Genomic DNA, 15,881 nt, shown 5'->3' with positions numbered 1-15,881 from the left:
CTGATATCAGTACACTGAGTGTACAGATGTATAGAGCTAAGTCATTTTATCACGTGTAACTACCTATATATGATTGTTCTTAGCAGCTTTATTTGCAACACCCCAAAACTGGAAAGAACCAAAATGATCCTCAATAGATGAATGGTTATACTGTGGTACATCCATACAGCAGAATGCTACTCAGCAATGCAAAGGAGCAAACTACTGATATATATGACAGCTTGGATAGATACACAAAACTACACGTGTAGATTTGTGTAACTACCTCTACAACCAAGATATAGAACTGTTCCATCACCACAAAGATCTCACTTGTGCTACCCCTTTATCATCCCACTCATCCTGCCACCATCCCTCACCTCTGGTGATCACAACTCTGTTTTCCATCTCTGTAATTTTGTCATTTCAAGCTTGCTATATATAAATGGAATCATATGCTATGTGCTGTTAGGAGATTGACTTTTTCACTCAACACACTGTCCTTGAGATCTATCCAAGCTGTCATATATATCAGGAGTTTGCTCCATTGCATTGCTGAGTAGCATTCTGCTCTTTGGATGTACCACAGTATAACCATTCATCTATTGAGGATCATTTTGATTCTTTCCAGTTTTAGGGTGTTGCAAATACAGCTGCTAAGAACAATCATATATAGGTTTTTGTGCAAACATAAAATTTCCTTTCTTGGGGGTAAATGCTCAGGAGGGCAGTTATTGGGTTGCTTAGTAAGTACATGGTTAGTTTTATATTTTAAATGCTGTCTCTTTAGAGGAAAAATTTATAATATGATCACTGATATGTACAAACTTACTTTTACCATCTTATTTTGTAAGTCTTAGTTTCTTCCCGTTTAAAAAATTGTCTTTCCTTTGTTACATTTTTCTCTTTTTTTGTTTTAAAATTAAATATTTCTTTATGGGCTGCTCTTAATTTCTTTTGGAGCAGTGTGTTTAAACTTATAATGTAAAAGGTACTGCTGCTGCTGCTGCTGCTAAGTCGCTTCAGTCGTGTCCGACTCTGTGTGACCCCATAGACGGCAGCCCACCAGGCTTCCCCGTCCCTGGGATTCTCCAGGCAAGAACACTGGAGTGGGCTGCCATTTCCTTCTCCAGTGCATAAAAGGGAAAAGTGAAAGTGAAGTCGCTCAGTCGTGTCCGACTCTTCGGGACCCCATGAACTGCAGCCTACCAGGCTCCTCTATCCATGGGATTTTCCAGGCAGGAGTACTGGAGTGGGGTGCCGTTGCCTTCTCCCTTAAAAGGTACACCTAGAACTTAATAGGACTTCCCTGGCAGTCCGTTAACACTCTGCACTTACACTGCAAGAGATACAGGTGTCAATCCCTGGTCAGGGAACTAAGATACCACATGCCACTCAGTACAGATGACACCACCCTTATCACAGAAAGCAGAGAAGAACTTAAACAGCCTCTTGATGAAGGTGAAAGAGAAAAGTGAAAAAGCTAGCTTAAAACTCAACATTTAAAAAATGAAGATCATGGCATCCGGTCCCATCATTTTATGGCAAATAGATGGGGAAACACTGGAAACAGTGACAGACTTTATTTTCTTGGGCTCCGAAATCACTGCAGATGGTGACTTCAGCCATGAAATTAAAAAACACTTGCTCATTGGAAGAAAAGCTATGACCAACCTAGACAGTGTATTAAAAAGTAGAGATATTACTTTGCTGACAAAGGTCCGAATAGTCAAAGCTATGGTTTTTCTAGTAGTCATGTATGGATGTGACAGTTGGACCATAAAGAAAGTTGAGTGCCACAGAATCGATGCTTTTGAACTGTGGTGCTGGAGAAGACTCTTGAGAGTCCCTTGGACTACAAGGAGATCCAACCAGTCCATCCTAAAGCAAATCAACCCTGAATATACATTGGAAGGAATGATGCTGAAGCTGAAGCTCCAATACTTCAGCCACCTGGTGTAAAAGACCTGAAGAGCTGACTCATTGGAAAAGCCCCTGATGCTGGGAAAGATTGAAGGCAGGAGGGGAAGGGGACGACAGAGGATGAGATGATCGTATGGCATCACCGACCCAATGGACATGAGTTTGAGCAAACTCCAAGAGATGGTGAAGGACAGGGAATCCTGGCGTGCTGCAGTCCACGGGGGTGCAAAGAGTCAGACACGACTGAGTTACTGAACAACAACAACAGAACTTAATAGCATGTACACTTTTCCTGTTGCTGCACTATTATCACTCAAATCTGTATTATTTTGCTAGAACTTCCATTGCAAAATGCTATAGACTAAGTGGTGTAAACAACAGAAATATATTTTCTCACATTTCTGGAGGCTGGAAGTCCAAGAGCAAAATCTCAGCAGGCTTGGTTTCTCTCTCTCCTTGCTTGTAGGTGCCCACCTCCTCATCATTTCCTCACATGGCATTCCTCTGTGTCTGTGCATCCCTGACGTCTCTTCCTTTCTTAGAAAGACAGCAGTTCTGTAGGATTGTGGCCCCATCCAGAGGGTCTCATTTCAACTTAATCACCTCTTTAAAGTTCTATTTGGGACTTCCCTGGTGGCTCAGACAGTAAAAGTGTCTGCCTGCAATGCAGGAGACCAGGGTTCGATCTCTGGGTCGGGAAGATCCCCTGCAGAAGGTAATGGCAACCCACTCCAGTACTCTTGCCTGGAAAATTCCGTGGACAGAGGAGCCTTGTAGGCTACAGTCCATGGGGTCGCAAACAGTCGGACACGACTGAGCGACTTCACTTCACTTCACTTCACTTCCAAGTACTGTATTCTAAAGTCCTGGGAGTTGGGACTTCAACATATGAATTTTGGGGGGATACAGTTGAGTCCACAATACATGCTAATATTATCTGGAGTTTCTGTTTATAAATGTGCTATTTATAATTTCACATATTGGCTCTCCCACCTACTAGCTCTGTGACAAATTGCTCAACTTCTCTATGCTTTAGTATCATCAATTTCCGATTGCTCATAGGGCTGTTATAAGGATTAAATGAATACATTTACAACATTTAGAACAGTGTCTTGCGCTTAAGCTCAGCAGTTATCACCACCTACTACATTCACCACTCATACTACGACTATATATAGTTAATAGTAAGTTTCACATATTCCTTCCCTCACAACTATAGCAATATTCTTTGTTTTCCTGGTTTCTTTACCCTATATTTCTTCTAAAATCCACTCCTACATACGGATTCATTTCTCATCTTGTCAATTCTTTAGTAATTCTTTCAGAAAGGGACACTATAGACTGACTATGGTTCTGCTTTGTCCCCACAAATAGTTAAGTTTATGTGGTATAGAGTTCTAACGTGAAAAATATTTTTCTCTTAGCTTTGAAGACAATGTTCCAGTTTCTTCTTGTATCTAAAGTGGCTGATAAAATATTAGATATCAAAGTTAACATCATTCTGGAACTCTTTAGGATTTTTCTCTGCATCCTTGATCTTACAAAATGTATGTAGATCTTTTTATCTTCATCTTGCCTGATGCTTTTAAGGACTCATGACCCTTTAAAGCTGAGATCTAATCTCTGTGAACTTTTTTTTCATAGTTTTGATTTCATTTCTGTTTCATTCTGTATTCTGGAGGAAATCTTGAGTTATTATTTCATCTCACTACTTTATTGTTTTCATTTTGATTTTCAGTGTGTCCCTCAAGTTTTTCCTTATTTCATCCATCCCATGTCTAGTTTAACAAACATCTGGTTAACTCTAAGTATAGCTGCAACATTTTCTCATGTCACTCTGGAAATTAATTATATTTATTTTAAATTCCTATTTGACTTGCTTTGTTTCCTAGGTGTGTAGATTTCTTCTGATTGTTGTGCTTAATGCCTTTCTTTCAAGTATTCGCCATTTTCAAATGATTATTTATTTTTGGTTATGTGTTCATCTTTGATATTGAGGTCCCCTGCTAGCCTCCCTGTAAATGTTCTGTTTACTGAAGTTTATTTCTGGGAGAGTTGTTGGAAATATTGTCTGATGCTGTGGGCTAACACCTCATCTTTCAAAGAGTCCAGGCTGCCTTTTCTTCTTAGATGTCATGCATGATGTTCCTTTGTCTTTCTGACTCAAGCACGTACCTTCAGTGCTTTCGTATGAGATGTGAAGCAGGGTCAGACTTCTTTGCTTCTCGGTCATCCTCCTGACCCTGGTGTATGAAATTTCTGTGGCAGTCCAGTCCTGAATTCATCTCGTACTGTAATTGCATACTTTAATCTCTTCTAATTTCAGTCTTTTAAGATTTTCTCCCATTCTCTGTGGGTTTCCCAGGTGGCACAGTGGTAAAGAATACATCTGCCAATGCAGGGGGTGCAAGAGATGCGGGTTTGATCCCTGGGGCAGGAAGATCCCCTGGAGAAGGAAATGGCAAGCCACTCCAGCATTCTTGCCTGGGAAATCCCATGGACAGAGGAACCTGGTGGGCTATAATCCATGGTGTCACAAGAGTCAGACATGACTGAGCACGCAAGCACATTCTCTGCTCTGGTGAAGGAAGTTCTTCTCCTTTAGCACTGTAATGAAGTTTTATCAGTCTCTTTCCAGAAATTTCTGTGGGCTTATTTGAGAGGTGAGGCTCTACAGTTTTGAATAAATTCCACTCCCTTCCCTCCAACTTTCTACTTCGTACTGTTAATCTCTTGTTATCTCTTTGTACTGTTAATCACTTATTTATCTTTTATTACTAGAGTCTCTTTGATATTATTACCCAATGGCTGATATCATTGGCTTTAGAATCTTAGACAAGATCTTAACTTTCTAAAATGGAACTTGCCTGTGCGTGTCAGCCGGTCAGTCGTGTCCAGCTCTTTGGGAGCCCATGGACTGTAGCCCTCCAGGCTCCTCTGCCCATGGGATTTCCAGGCAAGAGTACTGGAGAGGGTTGCCGTTTCCTTCTCCAGGAGATCTTCCAGATGCAGGGATTGAACCTGCATCTTCTGCATCTCCTGAATCGGCAGTCGGGTTCTTTACCACTGAACCACCTGGGAAGGCCAATGCAGAATTTACTCATCTATAAAGTGGCATGTTTTAAGAGTACAAACTTTTTAGGCCTTGGGAGGATTAAATGTAAAAACATATATGCAGGTGATTAGTAGTTCCTTTAATCTGTTTTGTTAACTTTCTGTCAGAAGAAATCTGTGAAGTAAAATCACTCAGTCTCCTTATGAACTCTGTGTCCATCTTCACTCATTTCTGTAAGATTCATAGCAAAAGATACCAACACTCTCATTTCAGTTACTTCCCATCAGGGTATGCAGAAAGTTCTCTTCGGTGTCAAACATGAATCCTGGGACTGTTTAATTCTGCTAATTTCCTATGTTGTGGTGACTCACAACTGCATCTGTGATCTCTCATATTTATTACTCTCCACGGGCAAGTTGACTTCACAGAAACGCATTATCCAAGACTCTTTCAGTTGTAGTTTCCAGTTCATGCTAGTCGTTTCCATGCCAACTCAAGGAAGAAAAACATTTAATGACTCATCTAGGGGTTCAAATAAGGGTAATCAAACTCTCTAAGCCTCTAGGCTCTACTGTTCTTTTTTCTTGGATCTGTTCTCAGACTGATCCTTTCCAGACTGTTTCCAAGAGGCTTAAGCCACACACGATCTTCCGTGTTCAAACTCTCACAATGAGAGAGACACCCATATCTCTTCAAAATTTATATTAAGTCACACCAAAAACAACAAGTCTTAGACTCTACTAGGACCAATCACTTAGCAGCGTGAAGAGTCCTTTGGATGAGTACGGTCCAGAGGGGCAGAATCATGTGGTTGACAGTTTCACTCATAGGATATAAAGTTGGGAAGCTGCAATTCTCCTGGAAAAGAGGGGCTCTGTTATGAGGACTATTGTTCAGGACAGAAATAGCAGATTTTCAGTACAAGAGACAACACAGATGAAGGCAAAAAGAGAGGGAATCATGTTTTCTGTCATTTATCCATTGTCTCTCTCTTTATCTTGATGAAAGATTTACCTGAAAATTTGCCTTCTCCCCATATGAGGCAAGTAGGGTGCTTATTTATTCACTTATTTGTTTATTTATTTAGCCCTCACTTATGTATGATATGTCTGCAGTTGCAAACTTGGAAATAACTGGGAGTCTGCATATAGTCTGTCCATTCTGAAGATCTGGGATTGTTCGTAGGTGATAAAGATATTATTCCCTGCCCTCGTAAAATATACGATTTAGTTTCAGTGTGGTCTGAACTGAAAATATACAATTTAGTTTCAGTATGTTATCAGACACAAGCAGAATTATTTCTAACACAATCTAACATGGTAGCCCTATAAGAATGGTGCTATGCGTGTACAGAAGAGGGAATGATTGAGTGTAACTCTATGGATCTGGGACTTGAAAGAAGATTGAGATCTCTTTACTGGAGAAAGCTATGAAAGTTGTTCTTTTCATTAAAAGGAATAGTTTACACAATGAAGTGAAGGCAGGAATATATATTACAGTCAATATGATCCTTATGTAGTTCTGGAAGTGGGAAATCCATGACAAAGGGCCACTTTTAGAGCTTGATTTACTGTAAGGTATGGAAGGTTAGGCTATGCTGGCAGACCCTGATCTCATTTGTAAGTTAGTTCTATTATGAGTTCTTTCTGGTCAGGGATCAAATCTTATTGTTTCCTGTTTCTCTAAGTGTGTTAAGCCTTTTACGGGAAACACTAGTATTAATATCATTGTTTACATTCCAAAGGAGCAAATCTTCTCTGGCAACACAAAGAGTACAACTCATATGTCCATATTCTCTTTTCTCTTTTAAAGCTGAAGTCATCAGTAGATAAAGATGAAAAATACAATCTCGGTCCCTAAATTCTTCATTTCTGTGTCAGAGCATCAAAATATTTTGTGATGCACTAATCTTGTGGACTTTGGCAGATATGATGAATCCTGGAGGCTCTCTGTCATATCATGGATACTTTGTCCTAAAAGAAAACATGTCTTTATTACATGCCATATCATTTTTGTGGTTATTTAGTTGCTATGTCGTGTCTGACTCTTTTGTGACTCCATGGGCTGTAGCCTGCCAGGTCCTCTGTCCATGGCATTTCCCAGGCAAGAATACTGGAGCGGATTGCCATTCCCATCTCCAGGGGACCTTTTGGACCCAGGGATGGGACCCCACATCTCTTATGTCTCTTGCATTGCAAGTGGATGTTTTACTGCTGAGCCACCGGGGAAGCCCATGTCATTTTACATATCTTTCTAATTCTAAATAGGTTAGCAGTGCAGAACACAGGCCCAACTCAGATGTGTTGTAACAGAGAAGAAGAGGTATTGAGAACATTTTCAAGAAGGTTTTATAGAAAGAGAAGAAGATATATGTGTCAATCTCTGAAGAGATAAGTAATATCAGAGGATGTGTATAATTTCTATTTATCTTTTTTTTTTTAAGATGCAAACTAGTGTAGCTATTATTAGAGCATGGTCATGTTTTTTTTCCTAAGGAAACGGCCCAATAAAAAGGAGTGGGTTGATGACTGTGACAGTTAGCAATGTATTGCCTCTCAAGTCCAAATTCACCCCTCAATATATATATTTTTATTGGTGTATACTTTCTTTACAATGTTGTGTTGATTTCTGCTGTATGATAAAGTCAACTAACTACATGTGTACATATATCCCCTCCCTCTTGATCCTCTGTCCCACCTTCACCCCCACCCCACCCCCTAGGTCATCTCAGCCTTGGGGAGAGCCCCTTCCAGGCCCCATCTGAGCTCGCTGTGCTATACAGCAGCTTCCCACTAGCTATCTATGTAACACATGATGAAGTGAAATGAAGTAAATTCACTCAGTCGTGTCAGACTCTTTGCGACCCCATGGACTGTAGCCTACAAGGATCCTCCATCCATGGGACTTTCCAGGCAAGAGTACTGGAGTGGGTTGCCATTTCCTTCTCTAGGGGATCTTCCTGACCCAGGGATCGAGCCCAGGTCTCCCGCGTTGTAGGCAGATGCTTTACCCTCTGAGCCACCAGGGAAGCCCCCATGATAGTGTATTGCAAAGACAGAATTCTTCTAAGCATCTCTCCTTACAGTGAGCACATCATCGAGCTTTGTCAGTAGAGGGCACTGGAGGGACATTGTGGGAGGAAGGTGCTATCCTCTTTTGGTGGCCGTGCAGAGAGTGGGTGTTGTGGATGTGAAGACTTCCGGTGGAGCACTTCCTGTATTGTTCCTAGAACCAGACAATTTCTTGGTGACCTTGTAGGCTTGTCCTGGCCCTGTGATAACCTTCCCTGGCCTTTGCTACATACAGAATGATACCTTGTGGCTTCCTGTTGGTGGAAGTTTCCTGCTTGCACAGGCACTGGTTCCCTCTGCAGGTCACTGGGCAGCTTGGCTGTCTTGGTCCCGCTCTGCATGTCCACACTCCTGCTTGCTGGTCACCTGTACCCCACTCACAGCACAGAGGGTCGATTTCTGCTTGCCGAGGAATTGCAGACCATCTGTGACCTGGAAAACCAGTCATCTTCTGCTGCCCTTTGTGCTGAACTACACCTTCCCCAGCAAGGTCTGAACTCCAGCCTTGGGGAGAGCCTCTTCCAAGTTGCTCCTTCCTTGGATATCTTCCTTCTTCCCTAAGGGAACCAGAAAAAAATTCCTTCCATCTTAGTCACTTGTTTATCTGAGTGTATTAATTTTTTATACCAGATTTTCTCTGCTTAGCCCACTATGTGGTTTCTATGTCCTATCTGAATCCATAGGATACAGTGACATGAGAGATTATAACTTCAAGAATTCAGAGGCAGTCCTAAGATGGCAGAGGAATAGGATGGGGAGACCACTTTCTCCCCCACAAATTCATCAAAAGAACATTTAAACACTAAGTAAATTCCACAAAACAACTTCTGAATGCCGGCAGAGGATATCAGGCACCTAGAAAAGTAGCCCATTGTCTTTGAAAAGAGGTAGGAAAAATATAAAAGGCAAAAAAAGAGACAAAAGAGGTAGGGACGGAGCTCCATCCCAGGAAGGGAGTCTTAAAAAGAGAGGTTTCCAAACACCAGGAAACACTCTCACTGCCGACTCTGTGGCGAGCCTTGGAAGCACAGAGGGCAACATAACAGGGAGGAAAAATAAATAATTAATTAAAACACACAGATTACGAGCCCAACGGTAACTCCCCCAGCGGAGAAGCAGCGCATACGCCTGCACCCGCCACTAGCAAGCGGGGGCTGGGCAGGGAGGTGTGGGCTGCATTGCTTAGAGTAAGGACCAGGCCTGAATGCCCTGAGGGCAATCTGAGTGAACTAACTTGGGCTAGCAAACCAGACTGCGGGATAGCTACCACGTGCAAAGCCCTAACCTAAGACACCGCCAGGCCAGGCCCGTGCACAGAACAAAGGACTGAACAGAATTAGCCAACTGCAGACCATCCCCCTCCTGTGACAGGCAGCCAGAGCTGGAAGGGGGCAATTGCAGCCCCAGAGAGACATTATTTACCAAACTGCAAGCAGGCTTCTTTGCTAAGACTTCTTGGGGTTCTGGACATCTGCCTGTGAAGGTGCACTGGCTGTACACCCAGAAAACTGAGCAGCAGGGACGGGGGAGGAGATGTCACAGTGACGCTCACCAAACACCTCATCACCTGAGTGGCTCAGACCTGGGAAGGGCACAAAACGCAGGCCCAACTGAGCCTGCACCTCTGAGGACTACCCGAGTGCCTGAACCTGAGCGGCTTAGACCTGGGAGGTGCATGAAGCCCAGGGCCAGCCTCGGATGGTTCCCAGTGAAGCAACCTAGAGCCTGAGCAGTGTGGGCAGGGAGGGCACGTGTGCTGTGAGCGGGGGCAGGCCCAGTGTGGCTGAGACACTGAGAGCACACGCCAGTGTTATTTGTTTGCAGTGTCCCTCCCTCCCCACAGTGCGACTGAACAAGTGAGCCTAAAAAAGTGTCCACCACCACCCCCTTTGTGTCAGGACGGAAATCAGACACTGAAGAGACCAACAAATAGAAGAAACTAAAATAGGGAACCGCCTTGGAAGTGACAGGTGCAATAGATTAAAACCCTGCTGTTAGTACCGACTACATAGGAAGGGGCCTATAGATCTTGAGAAATATAAGCCAGACCAAGGAACTATCCAAAAATGAACTGACCCCACACTGCCCACAACACCACCAGAGAAAGTCCTAGATATATTTTTATTATTTTTATGATCATTCTTTTTTTTTAAATTTTAAGTCCTCTATTACTCCTTTAATTTTCATTTTTATAACCTATTACTTTGCAAAAAAAAGACCCTATTTTTTAAAGCAAACTTCATATATATATATATATATTTATAATTTTTGTGACTTTGTTTTTTTTTTTTCCTTCTTTTCTTTAATATTGTATTTTTGAAAATCCAACCTCTACTCTAGATTTTTAATCTTTGCTTTTGGGTATTTGTTATCAATTTTGTACCTTTAAGAACCCAATCTTCAGTACCCATTTTTACTTGGGAGTGAGATCACTGGCTTGACTGCTCTCTCCCCCTTTGGACTCTCCTTTTTCTCCACCAGGTCGCCTCTGTCACCTTCCTTCCCCTTTCTCTTCTCTACCTAACTCTGTGAATCTCTGTGTGTTCCAGATGGTGGAGAACACTTAGGGAACCGATTACTGGCTGGATCTGTCTCTCTCCTTTTGATTTCCCCCTTTTATCCTCCTGGCCACCTCTGTCTCCTTCCTCCCTCTTCTCTTTTCTGTATAACTCCATGAACATCTCTGAGTGGTCCAGACTGTGGAGCGCACATAAGGAAGTTATTACTGGCTAGCTTGCTCTCTCCTCTTTTGATTCCACCTCATCTCATTTGGGTCACCTCTAACTCCCTCCTCCCTCTTCTCTTCTCCATGTAACTCTGTGAACCTCTCTGGGTGTCCCTCACTGTGGAGAAACTTTTCATCTTTAACCTAGATGTTTTATCAATGGTGCTGTATAGAAGGGGAAGTCTTGAGACTACTGTAAAAATAAGACTGAAAACCAGAAGCAGGAGGCTTAAGTCCAAATCCTGAGAACACCGGAGAACTGACTCCAGGGAACATTAATTGACAGGAGCTCATCAAACGCCTCCATACCTACACTGAAACCAAGCACCACCCAAGGGCCAACAAGTTCTAGAGCAAGACATACCACACAAATTCTCCAGCAACACAGGAACACAGCCCTGAGCTTCAATATACAGGCTGCCCAAAGTTACTCCAAACCCATTGACATCTCATAACACATTACTGGACACTTCATTGCACTCCAGAGAGAAGAAATCCAGCTCCACCCACCATAACACTGACACAAGCTTCCCTAACCAGGAAACCTTGACAAGCCATCTGTACAACCCCACCCACAGCCAGGAAACTCCACAATAAAGAGAACTCCACAAAGTTCCAGAATACAGAAAGGCCACTCCAAACTCAGCAATATAAACAACAAGAAGAGACAGAGGAATACCCAGCAGGTAAAGGAACAGTATAAATGCCCACCAAACCAAACCAAAGAGGAAGAGATAGGGAATCTACCTGATAAAGAATTACAAATAATGATAGTGAAAATGATCCAAAACCTTGAAAACAAAATGGAATCACAGATAAATAGCCTGCAGACAAGGATTGAGAAGATGTAAGAAAGTTTTAACAAGGACCTAGAAGAAATAAAAAAGTCAATATATAATGAATAATGCAATAAATGAGATCAAAAACACTCTGGAGGCAACAAATAGTAGAATAATGGAGGCAGAAGATAGGATTAGTGAAGTATAAGATAGAATGGTAGAAATAAATGAATCAGAGAGGAAAAAAGAAAAACGAATTAAAACAATCTCAGAGACCTCCAGGACAATATTAAACATTCCATTCAAATGTTAGGAGTCCCAGAAGAAGAAAACAAACAGAAAGACCATGAGAAAATACTTGAGGAGATAATAGTTGAAAACTTCCCTAAAATGGGGAAGGAAATAATCACCCAAGTCCAAGAAACCCAGAGAGTCCCAAACAGGATAAACCCAAGGCAAAACACCCCAAGACACATATTAATCAAATTAACAAAGATCAAACACAAAGAACAAATGTTAAAAGCAGCAAGGGAAAAACAACCAATAACACACAAGGGGATTCCCATAAAGATAACAGCTGATTTTTCAATAGAAACTCTTCAGGCCAGGAGGGACTGGCAAGACATACTTAAAGTGATGAAAGAAAATAACCTACAGCCCAGATTACTGTACCCAGCAAGGATCTCATTCAAATATGAAGGAGAAATCAAAAGCTTTACAGACAAACAAAAGCTGAGAGAATTCAGCACCACCAAACCAGCTCTCCAATAAATGCTAAAGGATATTCTCTAGACAGGAAACACAAAAAGGGTGTATAAACTTGAACTCAAAACAATAAAGTAAGTGGCAATGGGACCATACTTATCAATAATTACCTTAAACATAAATGGGTTGAATGCCCCAACCAAAAGACAAAGACGATACAAAAGCAAGACCCCTGTATATGTTGTCTACAAGAGACCTACCCTGAAACAAGGGACACATACAGACTGAAAGTGAAGGGCTGGAAAAAGATATTCCATGCAAATAGAGACCAAAAGAAATAAGGAGTAGCAACACTCATATCAGATAAAATAGACTTTAAAACAAAAGCTGTGAAAAGAGACAAAGAAGGACACTACATCATGATCAAAGGATCAATCCAAGAAGAAGATATAACAATTATAAGTATATACGCACCCAAAATAGGAGCACTGCAATATGTAAGGCAAATGCTAACAAGTATGAAAGGGGAAATTAACAATAACACAATAATAGTGGGAGACTTTAATACCCCACTCACACCTATGGATAGATCAACTAAACAGAAAATTAACAAGGAAACACAAACTTTAAATGATACAATAGACCAGTTAGACCTAATTGATATCTATAGGACATTTCACCCCAAAACAATGAATTTCACCTTTTTCTCAAGTGCACACGGAACCTTCTCCAGGATAGATCGCATCCTGGGCCATAAATCTAGCCTTGGTAAATTCAAAAAAATTGAAATTATTCCAAGCATCTTTTCTGACCACAATGCAGTAAGATTAGATCTCAATTACAGGCAAATAACTATTAAAAATGCCAACATATGGAGGCTGAACAACACGCTGCTGAATAACCAACAAATCACAGAAGAAATAAAAAAGAAATCAAAATATGCATAGAAATGAATGAAAATGAAAACACAATAACCCAAAACCTGTGGGACACTGTAAAAGCAGTCCTAAGGGGAAAGTTCATAGCAATACAGGCATACCTCAAGAAACAAGAAAAAAGTCAAATAAATAACCTAACTCTACACCTAAAACAACTAGAAAAGGAAGAAATGAAGAACCCCTGGGTTAGTAGAAGGAAAGAAATTGTAAAAATTAGGGCAGAAATAAATGCAAAAGAAGCAAAAGAGACCATAGCAAAAATCAACAAAGCCAAAAGCTGGTTCTTTGAAAGAATAAATAAAATTGACAAACCATTAGCCAGACACATCAAGAAACAAAGGGAGAAAAATCAAATCAATAAAATTAGAAATGAAAATGGAGAGATCACAACAGACAACACAGAAATACAAAGGATCATAAGAGACTACTATCAGCAATTATATGCCAATAAAATGGACAACGTGGAAGAAATGGACAAATTCTTAGAAAAGTACAACTTTCCAAAACTGAACCAGGAAGAAATAGAAAATCTTAACAGACCCATCACAAGCACAGAAATTGAAACTGTAATCAGAAATCTTCCAGCAAACAAAAGCCCAGGTCCAGACGGCTTCACAGCTGAATTCTACCAAAAATTTAGAGAAGAGCTAACACCTATCCTACTCAAACTCTTCCATAAAATTGCAGAGGATGGTAAACTTCCAAACTCATTCTATGAGGCCATCATCACCCTAATACCAAAACCTGACAAAGATGCCACAAAAAAAGAAAACTACAGGCCAATATCACTGATGAACATAGATGCAAAAATCCTTAACAAAATTCTAGCAATCAGAATCCAACAACACATTAAAAAGATCATACACCATGACCAAGTGGGCTTTATCCCAGGGATGCAAGGAGTCTTCAATATCCGCAAATCAATCAATGTAATACACCACATTAACAAATTGAAAAATAAAAGCCATATGATTATCTCAATAGATGCAGAGAAAACCTTTGACAAAATTCAACATCCATTTATGATAAAAACCCTCCAGAAAGCAGGAATAGAAGGAACATACCTCAACATAATAAAAGCTATATATGACAAACCCACAGCAAACATTATCCTCAATGGTGAAAAATTGAAAGCATTTTCCCTAAAGTCAGGAACAAGACAAGGGTGCCCACTTTCACCACTACTATTCAACATAGTTTTGGAAGTTTTGGCCACAGCAATCAGAGCAGAAAAAGAAATAAATGGAATCCAAATTGGAAAAGAAGAAGTAAAACTCTCACTGTTTGCAGATGACATGATCCTCTACATAGAAAACCCTAAAGATTGCACCAGAAAATTACTAGAGCTAATCAATGACTATAGTAAAGTTGCAGGATATAAAATCAACACACAGAAATCCCTTGCATTCCTATACACTAATAATGAGAAAAAGAAAGAGAAATTAAGGAAACAATTCCATTCACCATTGCAATGGAAAGAATAAAATACTTAGGAATATATCTACCTAAAGAAACTAAAGACCTATATATAGAAAACTATAACACACTGGTGAAAGAAATCAAAAAGGACACTAATAGATGGAGAAATATACCATGTTCATGGATTGGAAGAATCAATATAGTGAAAAGGAGTATATTACCCAAAGCAATCGATAGATTCAATGCAATCCCTATCAAGCTACCAATGGTATTTTTCACAGAGCTAGAGCAAATAATTTCACAATTTGTATGGAAATACAAAAAGCCTCAAATAGACAAAGCAATCTTGAGAAAGAAGAATGGAACTGGAGGAATCAACCTGCCTGACTTCAGGCTCTACTACAAAGCCACAGTCATCAAGACAGTATGGTACTGGCACAAAGACAGAAATATAGATCAATGGAACAAAATAGAAAGCCCAGAGATAAATCCACACACATATGGACACCTTATCTTGGACAAAGGAGACAAGAATATACAATGGAGAAAAGACAATCTCTTTAACAAGTGGTGCTGGGAAAACTGGTCAACGACTTGTAAAAGAATGAAACTATAACACTTTCTAACACCATACACAAAAATAAACTCAAAATGGATTAAAGATTTAAACGTAAGACCAGAAACTATAAAACTCCTAGAGGAGAACATAGGCAAAACACTCTCCGACATACATCACAGCAGGATCCTCTATGACCCACCTCCCAGAATATTGGAAATAAAAGCAAAAACAAACAAATGGGACCTAATTAACCTTAAAAGCTTCTGCACAACAAAGGAAACTAAAAGTAAGGTGAAAAGACAGCCTTCAGAATGGGAGAAAATAATAGCAAATGAAGCAACTGACAAACAACTAATCTCAAAAATATACAAGCAACTCCTGCAGCTCAATTCCAGAAAAATAAACAACCCCATCAAAAAATGGGCCAAAGAACTAAATAGACATTTTGCCATAGAAGAAATACAGTTGGCTAACAAACACATGAAAAGATGCTCAACATCACTCATTATCAGAGAAATGCAAATCAAAACCACAATGAGGTACCATTTCATGCCAGTTAGAATGGCGGCTATCCAAAAATCTACAAGCAATAAATGCTGGAGAGGGTGTGGAGAAAAGGGGACCCTCTTACACTGTTGGTGGGAATGCAAACTAGTACAGCCACTATGGAGAACAGTGTGGAGATTCCTTAAAAAACTGGAAATAGAACTGCCTTATGATCCAGCAAT

The sequence above is a fragment of the Bubalus bubalis genome, chromosome 16, assembly GCF_019923935.1.
Source record: "Bubalus bubalis isolate 160015118507 breed Murrah chromosome 16, NDDB_SH_1, whole genome shotgun sequence".
Lineage (NCBI taxonomy): Eukaryota > Metazoa > Chordata > Mammalia > Artiodactyla > Bovidae > Bubalus > Bubalus bubalis.
The sequence above is the reverse complement of the archived record's forward strand: the minus strand, read 5'-3'. Positions refer to the sequence as shown.